At 48.0% G+C, this 12,660-nt stretch overlaps 1 long non-coding RNA gene across 1 annotated transcript in view; it reads left to right on the plus strand.

The window, feature by feature from the left end:
• The window catches only part of LOC115088389, a 32,033-nt gene extending 24,085 nt beyond the window's left edge, over positions 1–7,948 (plus strand). The window contains exon 5 of the long non-coding RNA XR_003855763.1: positions 7,571–7,948. This is a non-coding gene — a long non-coding RNA (uncharacterized LOC115088389). The remainder of the gene's footprint in view (positions 1–7,570) is intronic.
• Positions 7,949–12,660: the final 4,712 nt, after the last annotated feature.

A 12,660-nucleotide genomic window follows, 5' to 3' on the forward strand; every position in this document is an offset into this window, starting at 1 on the left:
ACATCAATAAAGGGAGAGTGCCTGAGCCTTGATCCTGTGATTCCCGATTCTGTTCTTGGGTAATATTCCAGCCCCGCCTCGCTGTGGTATCCCTGCCGTCTGTCCTGAATCCTGCCTTCACTGTACCTTGCCCCTTCCCTGCCTGTGGACTATTCTGGACCGGACCCCTTCCTGCCAGTCTGCTGCCGCCTAAGCGGTGCTGTGTGCTGGCAAGGCTGCGTCAAGCCAACGGTGGCCCCCGAGGGTCCACACACACCCTGCGTCCTGACGGAGGACTAAACCCTTCAGTTTAGGAAAGAGAAAAATAAAACATTATCCTTGGTGACAGCTGGTGGCATTGTCCTAATCAGGAGGTACAGCCGCCAAGCCCGGAGAGCATTTGTTCCTTTGAGTTGCCAGTAATTTTTGGTTTTGCTTCCTGTTGAAGCTAAGCCCGTATCTGATAATTAGTTAACATGGACTTATTGGCAACCTAGAAGCAGCATGATGGATTGTACGGAAAAAAAAAAAACAAAACAAAAATCAGGGGGGGAAATGCAAATGCAGCTCAGTTAATGCGGGGCGCTCTTAATGAAATGAATTGAATTCTGGGTTACCGACTGGCTCCAGCGTTTTGGCATGGGCGGATATTTCTGACCGCGCTTAAAATCAAACATGCAAGCTGTAGGTGATACCTTTTTAGCACATCTGAAACTAGTTTTCTAGAGCCGTGCCCCGACCCCCGTCAGGAAGCATAGCGCTGGAAAGGTAATCACCTGGAACTTATTTGTTGACCTTTATTTGTACCTATCCAAGTGGACAAACCAGGAAACCATAATACTTCATTCACGAAAAAGCCATAGCATAACATCAGCCTGCCTTGAGAAAACGGAGCCCGTTGATGACCTTAACTGGAGTGACTGTGACGCACACTCAATGCACTGAAGCAAGTTAAACAAGGAAAGGCAATCTTTATCCCCGAAATCAACACTGCGGTCAGAGTCCTCGGACTTTCCAAGGGGGGCTGGGCCCTTCTGAACTTTGCAGCGCGCCGGAAAACGTCATCTCCGCTGCGCCACGCTACAGGGAACTTGTTCTGCACTCACTTCGAGAGCTGGAGACTGATTTCCTGAAGAAGAGAGAACTAAAAATCGTCCTCAGACTTTCTCCCTTGGAGCAGAGAGCATCAGCTGTTAAAAGGATTCCCTGTTTGGGGCCTGTGGCTGTGACCGGGATGTGGGGACTGCGAGAGGGGAGTGACCGGGGCAGCAGCGAGAGCTGGGATGTTTCTGCTGACAAACAGGCCGATACAGTACAGTGCACTCCGGTGGAGCGCACTGTTAACTCGCGTTTGGACACGCGTTTTCGCCGTGCTAGCTTTACCCCTTATTCAGTAAGGGGTAATAGCGTGTTAAAAACGCGCGTCCAACCTCCCCCCGAAACTAATAGCGCCCGCAACATGCAAATGCATGTTGATGGCCCTATTAGTTATTCCCGCACGATACGGTAAGTAAAATGTGCAGCCAAGCCGCACATTTTACTTTCAGAAATTAGCGCCTACCCAAAGGTAGGCGTTAATTTCTGCCGGCGCTGGGGACGTGCACAGAAAAGCAGTAAAAACTGCTTTTCTGTGCACCCTCCGACTTAATATCATGGCGATATTAAGTCGGAGGCCCCCAAAGTAAAAAAAAAACTAAAAAAAAATTTTTTTAAATCATCCCGGGTTGAAAACCGGATGCCCAATTTTGCTGGCGCCCGATTTTCGAACCCATGGCTGTCAGCGGGCTCGAGAACCGACGCCGGCAAAATTGAGCGGCGGCTGTCAAACCTGTTGACAGCCGCTGCTCCTGTCGAAAAAGAGGCGCTAGGGACGCGCTAGTGTCCCTAGTGCCTCTGCTTACCACGGGCCCTAATTTAAATATTTCAGTTTACTGAATCACGCGCGCACAGGACACTGGCCTGGGCGAGCGCCCGCTCTCCCGTGAACTTTACTGTATCGGCCCGAAAGTCACACTTGCGCTAGCTCTCCCGTTTTTTTTTGTGCGTGCGATGCCATGTGTCCGGGGCCTGTGATGTGCCCTTCGGTGCCACAGCTTTTCTAGGACACGGCGGAAGGTTCGGGGCCTTTAGTCGGTGAATAGGCAAACCAGACTTGAAAGCAAAGCAGCTCGTGCAGGCCAGGCTCTTTCTGTAGCCCAGGCACTCATCTTGTTAAACACCCAGGGGCTCATTCTCAAAGCCATTTCCACGGGGGGGGGGGGGGGAATAGGCCTTACTTGAGAAAATGGACTTTTTTGAGAATTGCTCACCTGCCGTGCAGATATAAAAAGTATGTGGGTGGCGCCATGACCCGTGTAATTTTTACCTGCATTTGGGGAAGGCGTTCGCAGGGAGAGGGATGGAAACAGCATGCGCGTGTCTGAATTTTCAAAAATACACATGCAACTTTTCCCGGGAAAAAAACACCCGCACAAAAGGAGGTGAAGAACGGCGCGTGTGTGATTTTTCCTTAGGCTGTTTTGAAAGGGAAAGTTTTTGCTTTGAAACTTGGTACAATGTTTGCAGGTAATAGGTACCCCCGGACTTTGCACTTCTGCAGGCAGTCTGGAGATTGCCCTGGCTCTCACAATTTTTTTTTTTCCCCCTGATCTGTGCTTTGACGGATCATTACCATGCTGGGCCTGATGGATATTAAACATTTGTGGGCCTCTGTTATGGTGAGATGCTTTGCAGTTCTTCTCTGGGGTCACGTTGCTTCCTTCAGCGCGCGCCGACCCTGGATTTTATAACATGTGCGCGGCAGCACGCACATGTTATAAAATCGGGTGACATTTGTGCGCACTGGGTAGTGCGCACAAATATACCCCGCGCGCGTAGGAATTAAAATTGGTCCCTTTGTGTTTAGTATTTTGATGAAATGACACCGTCGGGTGAAAGTAAAATAGAAACTGTGGCGCTGAACAGAGCAGGAGTTTGTCCATTCATTCATTCATTCTCTCCATGTCCTCTTGCCAAGGGATTGTATTCCATGAAACTGGCATCCCGCCCCCAGGTTCTGACATCCAGAACATCTGGACTGCATTTCTCATTTCTGAAGTGCTTTTGCCCACGCTCAGAGGCACAGTGCAATACATGGTAAAGTGATCACGTCCTGCCCATGCTGTGTTAATGCAGTCTCTTGTCCTATATGTTTGCCTTATTAGATTGTAAGCTTTATTGAGAAGGGACTCTTTTTTGTGTGTTTGTACAACCGTGCGTATGTTGTGTAACGCTATAGAAATGTTAGATAGTAGTAGTAGTAGGGTAAGCAACTCCAGTCCTGGATTGCCACTAACTGATCTGGTTTTCAGGATATCCACAATGAATATGCTCTCTCTTCAGAGTAACTTCCATTTACCATCCCACGTTGTCTTCTATCTGTCAACCAGTTTGTAATCCATGCTACCACCTTGGCGCTCACTCCCAAGCTTCTCATTTGTTCATGAGTCTTCTATATGGGACAGTATCAAAAGCTTTACTAAAACCCAAGTAAATCAAATTGAGCGCTCTTCCCTGATCCAATCCTCTTGTCACCCAATCAAAGAAATCAATCAGATTCGTCTGACGGTATCTTCCTCTGATCAAGCAACCCACCGGATTGTAGATAGTTCTCTATCCTTTCCTTCAGCAATTTCCATTCAGTTTCCCACCACCAAGGTGATGCTAACCTGCCTGTAGTTTGCATCCTCTTCTCTGTTCCCAATCTTGTGAAGCGGAACCACCACCGCTCTTCTCCATTCACTCGGCACCACACCCTTTTCCAGGGATCTATTGAACAGTTTACCCAGTAGACCCTCTAGTACATCTCTGAGCCCCCTCAGTATCCTGAGATGAACCTCATTAGACCTCATGGCTTAGTCCACTTTCAGTTTTCCTAGCTCTTCCCATACATTCTCTTTTGTAAATGGAGTTTCGTCTACTTCACCCCCTTTCACAGTTTTGTTAACTAGCGACAGTCCTTCTCCAGGGTCTTCCTTAGTGAACACCGAACTGAAGTATTTGTTTACTATTTCTGCCATTTCTTCATCTGTCTCCACACATTGATCCTCTTCACCTTTCAATTTCACTATACCAGTTCGGACCTTTCTCCTTTCTCTGATGTTTCTGAAAAATGTTTTGTCACCTAGCTTTGCCTCCTTGGTGATCCTTTCTTCCACTTGAATTTTTGCTTTCTTGATTACTTTTTTTGTCTCCCTCAGTTTTGCCAGATTATCTTCCACTTTTTGGGATCCTTTATATTTCTTGAATGCTGCTTCTTTTGCTTTTATTACATCAGCCACCTTCTTTGTGAACCAGATCAGTTTCTTATTTCTCTTGCTTTTGTTTACTTTTCTAACATACAGATTTGTTGCTTTTGTAATTGCTCCTTTTAGTTTGGCACCACTGTTGTTCCACGTCTCCCATTTTCTCCCAGTCTTCAAGTTCCACCTCCAGGTACATCCCCATTTCTGCAAAGTCTATATTTTTGAACTGCAAAACTCAGGTTTTCGTGTGACTTCTCTGTATCCTATTTGCGATATCAGACCACACTGTTTGATGATCATCTAATGTCCACCCGGACATTAGAGACATTATCCCCATTAGTGAGCACTAGGTCGAATATAACTCCCTCCCTCGTGGGTTCCATTACCATTGTTTGAGCAGAGCCCCTTGCAAGGCATCCACTATCTCTCTACTTCTGGTAGGTTCCGCAGAAGGGATTCTCCAGTCTACGTCTGCAAATTAAAGTCACCAACAATCAACACGTCCCCCTTCTTTCCCACCTTTTAACGTCTTTGATCAGATCTCTGTCTAGTTCTTCCGTTTGAGTCGGAGGCCTGTACACCGCTCCATTAAAAATGGATGCACCATCATTTTTTTTTTTTTTTAGGACGGCCCATAACGCTTCTTCCTTATCCCACTTTCCTTGCAGTTCATTTTTTATTTGTCCTCTCAGTCCTTCCTTAACAATGAATTGTCCGTATCCCAATCATGAGAGCCCGTGAACCTTGTTTCCGTAACAATGTCTCCGTCCAAGACTGCTTCCGCCATTAAGGCCTGCAGGTCTGGGATTTTTTTTGCTCAAACTACAAGCATTTGTAGTCCTAGCTTTCCAATTTTTCTCCCTTGCTACGCTGCCCTTCCTAGGAGCCTTTTCTGTTTTTTTGAGCTGAATGATTTTGTTAATTTTCTCCTCCTATGTCCTGTAGTGTTTGTATTGCTTGGGGGCGATAAGACAATTTCAAAGGCCATCTCCTGCTACCCCCACTCTTTCGTTTACGTGTGTGTTAATGTAAGATCTGAACTTCTCACTTAGCATCCTCCTTCCTGCTACAGACGAATGTAGGTCATCCTTTCACTGCTCCATACATGACCCCGGCCTCCAATATATCTAAAACCATTTTCTGTACACCATGTATTGAGTCAGGTATTGAACTTATTTATATGGCAAACAATTAAAAAAAAAAGCCTACAATACATTGGCTCCTCTGCCTCCCTCCCAAACCCCTACCTGTATATAGTATATTATCTCTGTTCTCCCCCTTTATTTTCCTTCCCCAGTTTTTGCGCCCTTGTTATAATGTAACTTTATGCTTCATCAAATTCTGCCTCTTGTTAATTGGTTACGGTTAACCGCTTACCGTATTTCCACGCATATAACCCGCGGGTAATGTGCGTTTTTACCTACCCCGCATGCCCCCCGCGGGGTATAAACGTGGGCGGGTTATCCAGAAAAAATTTTACAACCAATAAAGTTTCCCGACTCTGAATAGGCTGCAGCTGAGAGGAGTCCGTCCTATCCCTGCGCCCGGCCGCTTCCTGATTGGTCGCGTGTTAAATCTAGGCCGCAGGCGGGTGGGCGCTTGTTCCAGGCGGCGGCGGGGGCGGGTGGACGCGCGTTAGTTCGAGACGGCCGGCGGGTGGTCGCGTGTTAAATCTAGGCCGGGTCGCACAGGCGCGCATTCATTCACTGCCGGTGGGGGCAGCCCCCACCGGCAGTGAATGAATGCGCGCCGAAAGCAGCTTGTTCCAGGCGGCGGTGGCGGGTGGACGCGCGTTAGTTCGAGGCGGGTGGTCGCGTGTTAAATCTAGGCCGGGTCGCTCAAGGCAATCTAGGCCGGGTCGCTCAAGGCAGTCACATGCCGTGACGTCACGGCATGTGACTGCCTTGAGCATCGAATCGCAGGGGTCGCATTCATTCACTGCCGGTGGGGGCTGGGGCAGCCCCCACCGGCAGTGAATGAATTCATTCATCCAGGCGGAGGAGCCGGCTGCTTTCAGCTGCCGCTGCCGGCTGCTTTCGGCGCTCAAGGCAGTAGCGGCGAAAGCAGCCGGCTCCTCCGCCTGGATGAATGAATGCGACCCCTGCGATTCGATGCTCAAGGCAGTCACATGCCGTGACGTCACGGCATGTGACTGCCTTGAGCGACCCGGCCTAGATTGCCTTGAGCGACCCGGCCTAGATTTAACACGCGACCACCCGCCTCGAACTAACGCGCGTCCACCCGCCACCGCCTGGAACAAGCTGCTTTCGGCGCGCATTCATTCACTGCCGGTGGGGGCTGCCCCCACCGGCAGTGAATGAATGCGCGCCTGTGCGACCCGGCCTAGATTTAACACGCGACCACCCGCCGGCCGTCTCGAACTAACGCGCGTCCACCCGCCCCCGCCTGGAACAAGCGCCCACCCGCCCGCGGCCTAGATTTAACACGCGACCACCCGGCTCCCGCCGCCCGCCTGGACCCACGCGGCCCTCCGACAGGTATTTAAAAATTTATTTTTTTTTTGAATTGCGGGTTATATGAGGAGGCGGGGTATATTAAAACTTTTTTTCATAAATCTTGAAAACCTGCGGGTTATGTGTGTGGGCGGGTTATATACGTGGGCGGGTTATTGTCGTGGAAATACGGTAGTTCGATGTAAACCAGGTTGATTTGATTTGTATCAAGAAAGTCGGTATATAAAAGCCTTAAATAAATAAACAAATAAATAAATAAATTCAAAACACAGCTGCCTAAATCTGAAGGACCATATCCCCCTGTTCTAGATTACTTCCACTGGCTGCCTGTGATCTTTAGTTAATCTTGAGGTCCCCCTTCATGTGGTGATGGTGATGGTGGGAGCAGGGGCAGGGAGGCAATTGATCCTGCTATGGTAAAAGAACGTATGACGCATTATGTCCCAGAGAATTGCGTGCTGTATAAATTTGACTCTTTGTATTTCTTCTAGGTTAAATGTTAAATGTATGGATAAAAACGTAAGAGCATTCTCGAGTGCTAGGTGTAAATTATAGTATTCTGTGCTTAAGCATATTTGGCTGACTGTTAATTTAACTATTAAGGAAAAAAAACGTAAGACCTGACTTTTTATGGAAGCTTTTAATGCAGGTTAATTTATAGTTTAAGAGAAGAGAGTAGCTGAAATGAGGATAGAGTGCTATATTGTAAGATTTAGTCCGTTTTACTTCATGTGGTAATGCGCATCTGATTATATATTTATATGTATTTTATTTTATGTTTGTGTCCTTGTTTATGACGTTTGTAAGTCACGTTCATCTTTCTGATCGGCTCAGGTGCCTCAGAAACGTAATTCATAAATCAGGACACTCAGGAGGAGCAGTCCCAAGCTCCCGGGAGCGTGCGTTCTGCAGATGAAGACGTTCTGCACCCCAGGGAGAGTGGCAGGAGAAGTTCCTTCTGAGGTTCACGGCGAGAGAACATTTCCAGGGAGAGAGCGAGAGAGAGAGAGAGCTTGGAGTGAGGAGGACCTCGCTCTGCGGCACCCGAATGGCCCTCACTGTCAACGTGGCCCGCGCCGCTCCCACCCGGTAGGACAGGTCGTGTGCCTGCGAGGCCTCCCTGCAGGAGCACATCCCCTGTACAGGAGAGAGCAGGCAGTGTGATGCAATGGGGCCACGATGACATGCGAAGGCCTTGGGAAAAAAATTAAAAACTTTCAGATAAAAATGCCTTTTTGTTTTGTTTTTTTAAAAGCTTAGACCGCTTTTCCCTTTGGTATTTGTATTATTGTGATTCTCTGTGACTTTTAGGGTTGCCAACTGCTCAGTTTTGGACGGGACAGCCAGGTTTTCAGTCCTTCTGTGCAGCATCCGGTGAGAACTGGTTTTCCAAGATGGCCGCTCCTCTCTTCCATGGGCTCTTAGTTAGAGGGAGAGAAAGGCAGCGTGGGAGTCTCTGGGGAGAGCTGTGCTGTGTCCCTGCCTCCTTGTCCATGTTGTGACTGGACAGCACAGGGAGAGGAGGTGAAGCACAGCACAGCCCTCGGCTCCCAGCGGCTCCACAGATGGTCTGCAGCCATGGGGGGGCCTCTCGGTCTCACCCCCTTCCTCACAGCGTGCTGGGCCAGGAACCCAGGGAGGTGCTGCAGCGAGCCTGCCGGGACAGATACAGGCCCAAAGGAGAAGGTGGAGTGACAGATAGAGGTGCAGGGCGGGTAGAGGAGAGAGACACGGAAGGGACAGCGAGGAAAGGGGAAAGGGGAGACTGACACATGAGGAGCCTGGGAGAATTGAAATACAGGGGGGTTACATGGAGGGAGGGAGGGAGTGAGGGGGGTCACAGGGTCTCTCACAGTCCAGCCAACAACTGCAGCTGTCCGGGAGGTTGCTCTGTAGGCTGTGCTTTCTGCCCTCGAGTCTCATTCTGGACCCGTCTCTTGCCTCTTAATAACTTGAAATGTACATGATGTTAAATAAATACATATACTGTATTGCAGTGACGCCCCTCTCCCTCTCTGGCCCTTTCCCTGCCTGGCATCCCCTGCCCTGAACTCAAGTCTTCCCCCAGGCCTGTTGTCGGGCTGCCCAGTACCCCAGCCAGTGCATGAAATATGGCTGGCCATGGGGGAAGGGGGGCCGTGTCTCCGTGGATGACATAACTGGTCAGCTGAGCTAAGGAGCACCTACTCCACCACACTGGTGGCACATGCAGCAATGGTGCCCAGCCCTCTGGGAAGATGCCTTCCCCACCTGCCAGCATTGGTTTCCCTCTCTTCCCCCCCTCCCTTCCCAGCAGGCTTCTGATCCTCTGAGATCGTGTGTAAGAGGGAGCATGTGTGAGTGAGTGTGTGTGTGAGAGGGATGTGTGAGTGAGTGTGTGTGTGAGAGGGAGCATGTGTGAGTGAGAGTGTGTGTGTGAGAGGGAGCATGTGTGAGTGTGTGTGAGAGAATGAATGTGTATGAGAGAAAGACAGAGGAGAAAGTTTATGCTCCCCTCATCACCCCTAATAATCCAAGATAAGAAATGGGAGCCCTGAGGGGCTAGAATAGAAATTGTTGCCTGTATCAGCTCATTATTGCCTTTTAATGTTTACATACATACACACTATAGGTAGTTCACTGGTAGGATCTAAAATTTATGCAAATGACGGGTATCATCTCCCCACCCCCCACACACATCCTTAAGTGTCCAGTCCTGGTCTATAGAAATGTTGCCAACCCTAGTGAATTTAAAGATTGCTACAAGCAGGAGGGGCTGGGGGCATGAATAGATGTATTGGCCTGGGCATTCTCTCTCCATGGTGAGACCGCACCTTGAATACTGTGTACAATTCTGGTCGCCACATCTCAGAAAAGATATAGTTGCGATGGAGAAGGTACAGAGGAGGGCGACCAAAATGATAAGGGGAATGGAACAGCTCCCCTATGAGGAAAGACTAAAGAGGTTAGGACTTTTCAGCTTGGAGAAGAGACGGCTGAGGGGGGATATGATAGAGGTCTTTAAAATCATGAGAGGTCTAGAACAGGGAGATGTGAATCGGTTATTTACTCTTTCAGATAATAGAAAGACTAGGAGGCACTCCATGAAGTTAGCAAGTAGCACATTTAAAACTAATCGGAAAAAGTTCTTTTTCACTCAATGCACAATAAAGCTCTGGAATTTGTTGCCAGAGGTTGTGGTTAGTGCAGTTAGTGTAGCTGGGATCAAAAAAGATTTGGATAAGTTCTTGGAGGAGAAGTCCATTAATTGCTATTAATCAAGTTTACTTAGGGAATAGCCACTGCTATTAATTGCATCAGTAGCATGGGATCTACTTAATGTTTTGGGTACTTGATGGGCTTGATGGACCCTTGGTCTGACCTTCTTATTTCTTATATTCCTGTATTCTCCAGGCCCGACCCCAGCACTATCCTTTCTCCCCCAAGAGCCGGCCTCATCTGCCTCCAACTTTACCATCTCTGAAGCTGTGGCTGCCGCAGGCTCCATTCTGGCCCACGTGGGCCGGTTTCACCAGCACCTCCTTCTTCTGGCACATGCTGCAGTCAGCACACAGCACGAAGCGGCCCAGTGCTGGGAAATAAAGTCAGTGGGAGTGGGTAGTTGCCCCCCTGCGCTTTGCATTTCCTCGTTTTGTGTGTCCCTGTACAGACTGCGGTATACCCTGGGGTTGAGGATCAATGAGTTAGATTAAAGACTCTTTTTTTTTTTTTTAATTCGTTAAAGCAAAAAGCTAGCCAATTGGAAAAGAGCTGGCTAAGGAGAGTATACTAAAATACTAAAATACAAGCAAACGTGGTGTTCTGGCCAATCAGAGCTGAAAAACCTGGCCTCTGCCGTGTTTGAAGCATTTCAGCTTTTCGGTGGACAGGTGGTGGCCCGGCAAGCCGGATTTGTGTTGCTAGTTCTGTGCTGTGGTTTGAGACTTCAGCTAAATCCCCCTCTTCACAGCTGCCTGTGAGACCTCCTGCATGCCACTTAAATTCCCTGAGCTCAAGCTTATAGACTGTCAGCTGCTTGGGGCAGGCGCGTTGTCATTTAGCATTTGGGGGGTGTCTTGTAGAGTGCCGTGTGATTTTAACAGGTCACTATAAATGCGAACTATGTCCAAATAGTATGACACAGTGCAAATGCTCACCTGGGGTGCTCCGAACCTGGGTGTTAGCGTCGAACCCCTGCCAAATCACGTTAACCTCTTCTAGTACCCCCCCCCCCCTGTCAATTACTGTCTCCTCCTCCTTTGCCATGTTGGTCATTTGGCCACCTCCAGGGCTCCCTTCCCATGGCATTTAGGGAATGTGCGTTGTGCATAGCTTCATTATCCACACCTCCCCATCTCACCAGCATCTCTCTTAACCTCATCATCCTGCCCTGTCATTCTATTAAGCCCTGAAAACCACAAAAACGATACTTTCTTTCTAATTTTGATCATTTCAGTCACCGCAATTGTCCATGTTGGATCTTATAACTTTTAAAGAATAATAATGTGGAGGAAAAGACCTCAGAACATTAGCAAGTCCAGTCCCAAAAAAAATGTGTGGACTGGGACAGACAGTGTTATGAGTTAAGTTTTTATATATATATATATAAATTTCGTAAAAATAATTTTTCACTTTGAATAAAAGGAAGGTTGGAGGTCTTTATGACCGACGACTGGAATGCGTGTAGCAAGTTCTTTCGTTTTTTTTTTGGGACTGGACTTGCTAACGTTCTGAGGTCTTTTGCTCCACATTATTATTCTTTAAAAAGTTATAAGATCCAACACGGACAATTGTGGCGACTGAAATGATCCAAACTAGAGTGAAGGCATCGTTTTGGTGGCTTTCAGGTCTTGGATAGCTTTCACCGCCTTGTTGCTTTTGGACTTATCCTAAGAAGCCCTTGCACAAGCTCATTATTCGGGGCATCAGCAGCAGCAGCGTTAGGCCAACAGACTCCAAAAGAGCCGTCAAGGGGCTGATGCATTCTCCCCACCCAGACCAGCAGGCCCCGTTCATCAGACCAGTCTGCTGTGGGATTTTAAGCTCCGAGCCCAGAGACAGAAGGCAACACGTGGCAGTCTTTACGCCAATATTTGGGGCATGTGAGCTTGATACCTGAATCAGTGGTTTTCCAGCAGGTTCGTGGATCAGGGAGGGCGAGCACGTCTCTTTTGTACGGTTCCTTTAGCTGCAACACACAATACATAAAACGGTGAGGCTTCTGATTTTTTGCCAAAAAAAAAAAAAAGTACTTTACCAGACAATATCTGTATTTTTATTCTGCATTATTTCTAGACTAGGCAATCTGTGCAGCCACGATTTTCCCCCTCCCCACAGTGAAATGAAATCATGTTCTGCTTTCACTGGTTCTTATTTTGTTATAATATCGTAAATGCATCATTCACCAGAACATTTCTCTGCAAAACGGAGGTGCATCTGGGTATGCAGTATATACAAAATTACAATGAGCAGAGTTGTAATTAGACATTCCCGTGCCAAACCCCCCGCCCACCCGCATACTGCGCTCCTTTCTTAAAAGAACATCTGGCAGATAAATTAAATATTCAGGAGACTGCATCCTTTTCCTCGCTATTGCCTCACCCTTCCCAGGGCAGCAGCAGCAGCTGTCACATTGCTTGAAGCCTGTAGCATTACCTCATTATATATCATTAATATCATTACACTGCACGGTGTCAGTACACATGAGGCCTTCCTTCTCTGAGTCACGGCTGTGCAAAGGAGTGACCTAAGGAATGCTTCCAGCTGGATTTTACCATTAATTGTAAACTGGCGTGATGTGTGCTACGAATGTCGGTATATTAAAAGCAAACAAATAAATAAATAAAATAATAAAATGAAGGGCAAAGCGTCTGTTGGGGATGTATGTATGTATGTACATATATGACCCCTACTTGCCACCCGGGACATCCCCACTGCCATTACCT

The sequence above is a fragment of the Rhinatrema bivittatum genome, chromosome 3 (genome assembly GCF_901001135.1).
Source record: "Rhinatrema bivittatum chromosome 3, aRhiBiv1.1, whole genome shotgun sequence".
NCBI lineage: Eukaryota > Metazoa > Chordata > Amphibia > Gymnophiona > Rhinatrematidae > Rhinatrema > Rhinatrema bivittatum.